Here is a 7195-nt window from a genome sequence, read left to right on the forward strand (position 1 = left end):
AACCCAGACAAACACTTTTCCACCGCACTGAACAACAAAAAGACGCCTACCCACTCAGCATCATTACGACATACCATCAGCAACATCGCCAAACCAAAAGAATAATCGAGAAATACTGGCACCTACTGGCCTTGGACCCCAACCTGGGCCATTTAGTCCCAGAAAAACCCAACTTTACTTTCAAAAGAGCTATCTCCATTGGTGACCAAATCACCAAAAGTGAGTTTAGATCATCGACAGTCCATTGCAAATACAAGGGCACCTTCATCTGTGGCTCATGCCACTACTGTGGCTACATGCTCACCCAAAAAAACCCTACTCTCCCCAACGGCAAACCTTTCTTCCCGAAACACTTCGCCAACTGCAGGACCACTGGAGTGGTTTACCTACTCCAGTGCAACTGCGGGTGTTTCTATATAGGAAAGACCAAACTTGAATTTTGGCGACGAGCCTATAGACATATTTTATCTATGAAAACAGCTGACCCCGACCTACCCCTTGGCCGACATGTCTCCTTGGTTCATGGAGGAAAATTTCCCTCCATTAAATTTTTAATTTTGGATCGTATACACCCTAACCCCAGAGGGGGCGACTGGAATAAAATTTTACTCCAGAGAGAACTTAAATGGATCCATTTACTTAAGGCCACCACACCTCCAGGCCTTAATGAAGCGGTTTGTTTCAAGCCCTTCCTTCAGGGCTTCAATTCTGGAGGTATGGAAAAATAGGGTTATGGCCATTCCAAAAGGGTATCTCTGTCTTCTCAACATTGTAGTGTTTGTTTGTAACTCCTGGCTGCTTCTGACTTTTTGTACACCAAGCTGTATGTGCATCCTATACATGCTCCCTCCCTTTTTTTTTTTTATTTCCCCCCCCCCCCCCCCACTCCCCTTACCACCTTTTTCCTCTCCCCATTTATCTGTTATATGTTACTTGCCCATCCCCCCCTCTATACATTATTTACTTTCATTGTTCAATTTGATACCCCCCCTTGGGACCATGTATTCGAACACACAGCCAGCTTGGTTACTTCCCTATGCTAAGAATTGTTACCATTTAGTATATTCTGTTATATTCTTTGCGTTCCTGTGCTCCCACTAAGAATAGTACATTCATATTTGGCATCCACAATAGTGGAAATGTATGGGATATATTTATGTCTGCCACGCACCTCCTGTTACTATGTGGTTTGCACATGTCATATACAATTGTACTTTCATATCATTCATATGTATTGAAATTGCTTGACCATTGTTGTTTTTTGCTGCCTTAACTGTATAATAATGTATCATGCGTATTGTTCCACGTACCAATTTCTAAGTCCCAATCTTCTGTACAGTGTTCTCTCCCCACATTACCCTCTCTCCCTCCCTCTCCTTGCCCCAATAATATGTAATGTATACATTACTTATTTGGATGTAGGTCATCCATCTAACCTTTTTTGTTTTTTCCTATTCACTGCTTCCCTTTTCTTCTTATCCCCCTTTTCTTTCTTTTCCATGTTTTCCATATTTGGAGGAATATACTTGAGCAGTCGTTTTTGGTGACTGGCTAGCAGTTACCCTTTCTCTTTTTTAATATACATGTTTCTTTTTGCTTCTTTTTCCCAAACCATTTATTGCAGCACACTCTCCCCGCCCCCCCTTGTGGCGCGCCTGGTTAGAGCGGCGGCCCGGCACGGTAAGCCGCCACAGGAGTCTCTGGGGCGGCGCTTAGCGAGGTACTTGGACGTCTTCCACACACGCCCACTGCCTCCATGTTGACACTCCAGGCGAGCATGCGCTCTCGCCGGAGTGTCACTTCCGTGTCGGTGGGGCGGGTGTGCGTGACGCTGCCCCAAACGCCGTGTAGCTTGCGCATGCGCGGTTGGGGCGGCGCCGCGCACGCTCGCCTCGGGGGGTCAGCATTATGCGTCCCAGTCCACGCTGCTCACAACACAGCTGTGCCTCATCTCTGACGCCAGCTGATTGTGACAGCCTTGTTATTTAAACCAACCTCACTCACTACACACCAAGACGTTACACTCTCTGGACGCTTGGCTGTGAGGCTGTCATCACACTCCTTTCAAGGTATGATTGCTTCAGTCATTTTTTTCATTTTGTTGCATTCTAATACTTTGTTTACAATTACTCTTTACTTCCTTGTTGAGTCATTCAACTATTTATCACCTATCTTGACTTTGTCTTTATTTGGGTCCCTGCAAGACTGTTACAAACAGTTTCACATAGGCTGGGCTTCAATATAATTACTTTTTCCAAACCCTATAGAATACGATACTGTTTCTAACTCTTTACTGCCCTTAATACATGCATTATGGACATTTGCAACACGCAGGTTTTTATGCATTTACCTGCTGAGCATGCAATTATATATTACATATTGTTTCCTATTTTTCATTTACTTTATTTTCTTTTCCTTTCTTTAAACCCAATGTTATACATACATGCATTTGCATACTAATATTAGGATATGAGATTAACGGGACTTTCCCACTGTCGCTTTATTTGATGCGACTTCTCTTTATTGCGACCCAGTCCTGATGCATCTTATTAAACGCATATAAATATATTATATATTGATACCATTTCCCCCTTTTTTTTTCTATTATATATCTCATTCTGTATATACTACTAATCTATACACTCAGTTACCACTGTCTATCTACCCATTTTTTGGACCCCATCCTAAGGTCCTGTTTACATTTTCTATTTTTCTAGGGGCGCCTTCCTGTGACCTCAGCACGCCGCTCTGGTTTGTACGCGCATTGGTCGGGCGAGACGGGAGTGTTGCCAAAAATTCCCCCCATGGTGACTGCAGCCCACCAACCTGCATTCATCATTATTTAAATACTCTGGTTTACACCAGTTACAATATGTACTTAACTTCTTGCCACACCATGCCCTTCCTCCATGACTCTTCTTGTTTTTAGAATAATAAGTTTTTCTCAAGCAAATAAGCAAACATTCTCAGGTAGGTGATGTATTCACCACCCCGATACCCTCCTTTTTTGCATACTACTCTGAGATTTCCCCATTATCTTATTATCTTTTCTGCCTCTTTTACTTTTCTCTTTATTAGCCTAGATGAACATCTCTCTCTGATTATGCCCCTGAAGAAGGATTGTACAGATATTAAGTACCCCGAAACGCGTAGGGCCTGAGAAGAGCTTCTTTCATCACATTTGTTTTGTCCTAATTGCTTATGATGGCTATTATGTAGTTTTTACTATGTTAGTCCATACATTTACTGCTTGTTTTTATCTCAATGTACCTGTGATTTTGAATAAAATTTAAATCTTTTTTATATTGCTCCTTATCTTCTATACACTTTATTACTCCTTACTTTTGCAAGTGCCAGTAAAGTCCACCTAGGGGAACCCTTTTGCTTTTTGTCTATGGGCAGCTCATAAGGCCACAATAAGGGGGAAATTAATACAAATAGCAGCCAAAATTAAGAAAGAACACGGGATAGACATAGTCAACCTAGAAAAGAATTTCCAAAAATTATGTGCGGAGCACAAGAGAGACCCTGCTTTAGTACCCGTATCCCAATTGGATGCGGCGTGCCTAGAATTAAACTTAGCTCTTACAGCTAAGGCGGAAAAAAGTTTATCATGGCTAGGAGCAAAATATTACTATCAGAAGGATAGGGCTGGATCTCTCTTGGCGTCCCGTCTCACACCGCGCCCTCGTTCCTATACCTTCCCTAAAATTAAACTAGCGGGCCAACCCCACACAACAAACCCATTGAAAGTTATGAAAGCTTTCCATGGCTTTTACGCAGATCTGTATAGCGAACATAAGGCAAGTAATCCCCAAACTCTGACTAAATTTCTAAATAATCTCCCGATTCCTACCCTTTCGGCGGAGCACAGAGACAGACTCGAAGCTCCAGTTTCCACCGTAGAAGTTCTAGCGGTTATCAAAAACCTTAAGAGGTGCTCGGCTCCGGGTCCAGACGGCTTCTCCATACCATACTATAAAACTTTTGCAAACACCATAGCGCCTTATCTTGCTAAATTCATTAACTTCAAAACCAAGGGAGAGCCTCTGGATCCGCAAATGAACGCTGCTTTCATAACCGTGATACCAAAGCCAGACAAAGACCAGGGAGAAGTATCCAACTATAGACCCATATCCCTGATCAATAACGATCTGAAAATTATGACTAAAATTATGGCGGACCATTTGGCCTCCTTTATTGGATCCTACATTCATAAGGACCAAGTGGGGTTCATCCCTGGAAGGCAAGGTCCTGACCAAATCAGAAGAACGGTGGATGTAGTCTCCCTCCTGCAATCGGGCTGGGATGGCAGTGGGGCCCAAAAGGGGAATGTTGCTGTCTCTAGATCTACAAAAAGCGTTCGACTCTGTCTCTTGGTCTTACCTATTCTCAATTATACAACAATGGGGTTTTGGCCCACGGTTCACAGGGTTACTGCACTCCCTATACTCTTGCCCTGAAGCTAGAATTAAACTACAAGGACAACTCTCTGATCCTATTAAAATAGCAAGAGGGACCCGCCAGGGCTGCCCGCTCTCGCCACTGATTTTTGCGATAGCGATTGAATCATTGGCAATTGCTATACGCACTAATCCAGACATAGCGGGGGTGCGCTGCGGGCCAACAACACATAAATGCGGTCTGTTTGCTGATGACCTCATTCTTTACCTCACGTCACCAGGAACCTCCCTCCCAGTGCTATGTAAGCTCCTAGAAGACTTTGCACAGATCTCTGGATTATGTGTTAACTACTCCAAGTCTCAGGCACTTAATGTGTCCCTCCCGTCAGCTCTAGTGACTCGGCTGCAGGACGCGTTCCGCTTTTCGTGGAGTGAGTCCAGCATAAGATACCTTGGAGTCAATCTTACCCCCAAATTCGAACAGCTATACCAAGCAAATTATCCTCCCATATACAAAAAATTAGAATCCGATCTCAAACAATGGTCCCCACACCACATTTCCTGGCTAGGTAAAATAAACTCTGTAAAAATGACTCTGCTACCGCGTCTACTATATATTTTCAGAGCGCTCCCGATCACTATACGGAAGGATCACCTCTCAGCATTCCAAAACAAGGTAGTAAAATTCATTTGGGGATCGAAGGGGCATCGTCTCCCGAGGCGCGCCCTATTCGATCTAAGAAATAAGGGAGGATTGGGACTTCCAAATCTTTTTTGGTACTACCAGGCGGCTAGACTAGCACAAATATCAATGGTTTACGCCAAAACAGCCAGACCTGATTGGGTAGAAATGGAAAGACAGGCAGTGCCAACATTTACAATTGACTTCCTCCTCTGGTGCCCACCAAAGGCTAGGCCCTCAGTCTTGTCTGCCGCCTTATCACAATCTTTGACGATATGGGACACTCTCAGAAAGAGCCCTTCTTTGGTATCGCAAAGCAAACCTCTATCCCACATTTTCCGTAATCCCGCGTTTCCCCCGGGTATGGACATAAAAGCTTTTCAGTGGTGGCTGGACAGGGGAATGTACCGGATCAGGAACTATTTTACCGCAGCTGGGCCGATTTCCCTCAACCACTGCGTTAAACATCTGAATCTCCCCAATTCGGAGCGGTTCAGGTTTTTTCAAATATCACATTTTCTCCAATCAACCTGGGTTGAGAAACCAGAACCACCGCAGTTCACCCCATACGAAATATGGTGTGGGGGACTCCTGGAGCAGAGGGGGGGGATCTCCTTAATCTACTCTTCGCTTGCTGCTACAGATAAGAAAGCAACGTTCATGCTGGCGTGGGAGAGGGATTTACAGGTCACATGGGATTTAGATCACTGGCACACGACCTTCTTCCAATCCTTCAGGGGCATTTATAATATCTCCCTGATTGAAGCTAGCCTAAAGGTAATCACCAGATGGTACCTAACCCCCTCCCAGCTTGCTATGATGCATCCCTCGGTTTCCCCCCTCTGCTTTCGCGGATGTCACATGAAAGGTTCCATGATACATATATGGTGGGAATGCCCTAAAATCAGGAACTTTTGGCAAAAAATATTTTACGCCATATCCAAAATAAAAGGCAAGACCATTCCCAAGTCTCCTCTAACAGCTCTTCTCAACCAACCCATTTCAGGGATCTCAAAATCATCACAAAAATTAGTATTTTTCACTCTCCTGGGAGCATGGAAGAAGCCCTCAGTATATCTCATAGCAGCAAAACGGAAAGTGTCATGGATAATGGCCCAGGAGAAATTAGTAAGCTCTTTACTAGACACCTCAGCAAAGTTTGAGAAGATTTGGGAACCATGGTCCAAATACATAGGAATAAGGGAATATCCAAATTATTAGAAATAGACCCTCAATAGAAGTGGGAGCGCCTAGCAGACAGCTAAACTCTTTTCTTATCTGTACTTCACCTCTCTTCTCCTTACTCCTCTTTCTTCTCTCCTTCCCCAACCCATTTTTTTTCTTCACATCTGGCAGGTAAAAATGGGACTCACACCTTCAGTTGGACTACACTGGAGTGATCTGTAGTAGAAAGTTTTACTTAGTACTTTGTCCCTGTGGTTAAAATATAAATAATAGCATCTTTATGCTTCAAGACTAAGCAGCGTCTTTGCCAGAGGGACTTTTGTTATAAGTTTGAAATGTTATCCGTTTAGCAAGCTATTTTTTGCCACCAAGATTCATTTGGTCCTTTTTTTTAATTTTTTTTACTTCGTTAATGCATCTCTCCGTCATTAGGCCATTAGTAGATGGAGCCCATTCCTCTCTCCAGCACAGTGTGTTCCCATGTAGGGGTGCTGGTGGATGAATTGGATAGAAATTCTAGGCCCAATCATCAAGGCCGAAATGACACGTATACTATAGGATCTGACACTAGGTATTACCTATTACAGCTATTATATGATGTAACTCTAGTGTAGTTGTTACCATGCAAAAAAATACCACTGTATCATTGATATATAGTTCTCCTTTTATTTTTTTTAAGATATGATATGTAACTGTAGCTTGTCATTTTTTCAAAATCTAATAAAAATCATTTAAACAAAAAGATTATTTGACCAATTTACACGTGAGAGAATTGAGTGGAGTCTAAGGTATTTGAAAAAGTCTTTAGAGGTGATGTTGCAGCTGATCCATAGTGGTTGAAATGAGAGCAGTAGAGAGTCTTTATATAGGTCTCCGATTTTTGTTAGGCCCGAGGTTATCCAATTGGAAAGGGGAATGTCGGGCG

General features: G+C 43.2%; 1 long non-coding RNA gene across 1 annotated transcript; it reads left to right on the top strand.

Annotated features, from left to right (window-relative positions):
• The first annotated feature begins 1988 nt into the window (after window positions 1-1988).
• Window positions 1989-3298, top strand: LOC141141438 (uncharacterized). The gene is made up of 3 exons (XR_012244079.1): window positions 1989-2069; window positions 2718-2970; window positions 3079-3298. It is a non-coding gene; the product is annotated as an uncharacterized lncRNA (long non-coding RNA).
• The last annotated feature ends 3897 nt before the right edge of the window (window positions 3299-7195 follow it).

The sequence above is a fragment of the Aquarana catesbeiana genome, linkage group LG04 (genome assembly GCF_042186555.1).
Source record: "Aquarana catesbeiana isolate 2022-GZ linkage group LG04, ASM4218655v1, whole genome shotgun sequence".
Lineage (NCBI taxonomy): Eukaryota > Metazoa > Chordata > Amphibia > Anura > Ranidae > Aquarana > Aquarana catesbeiana.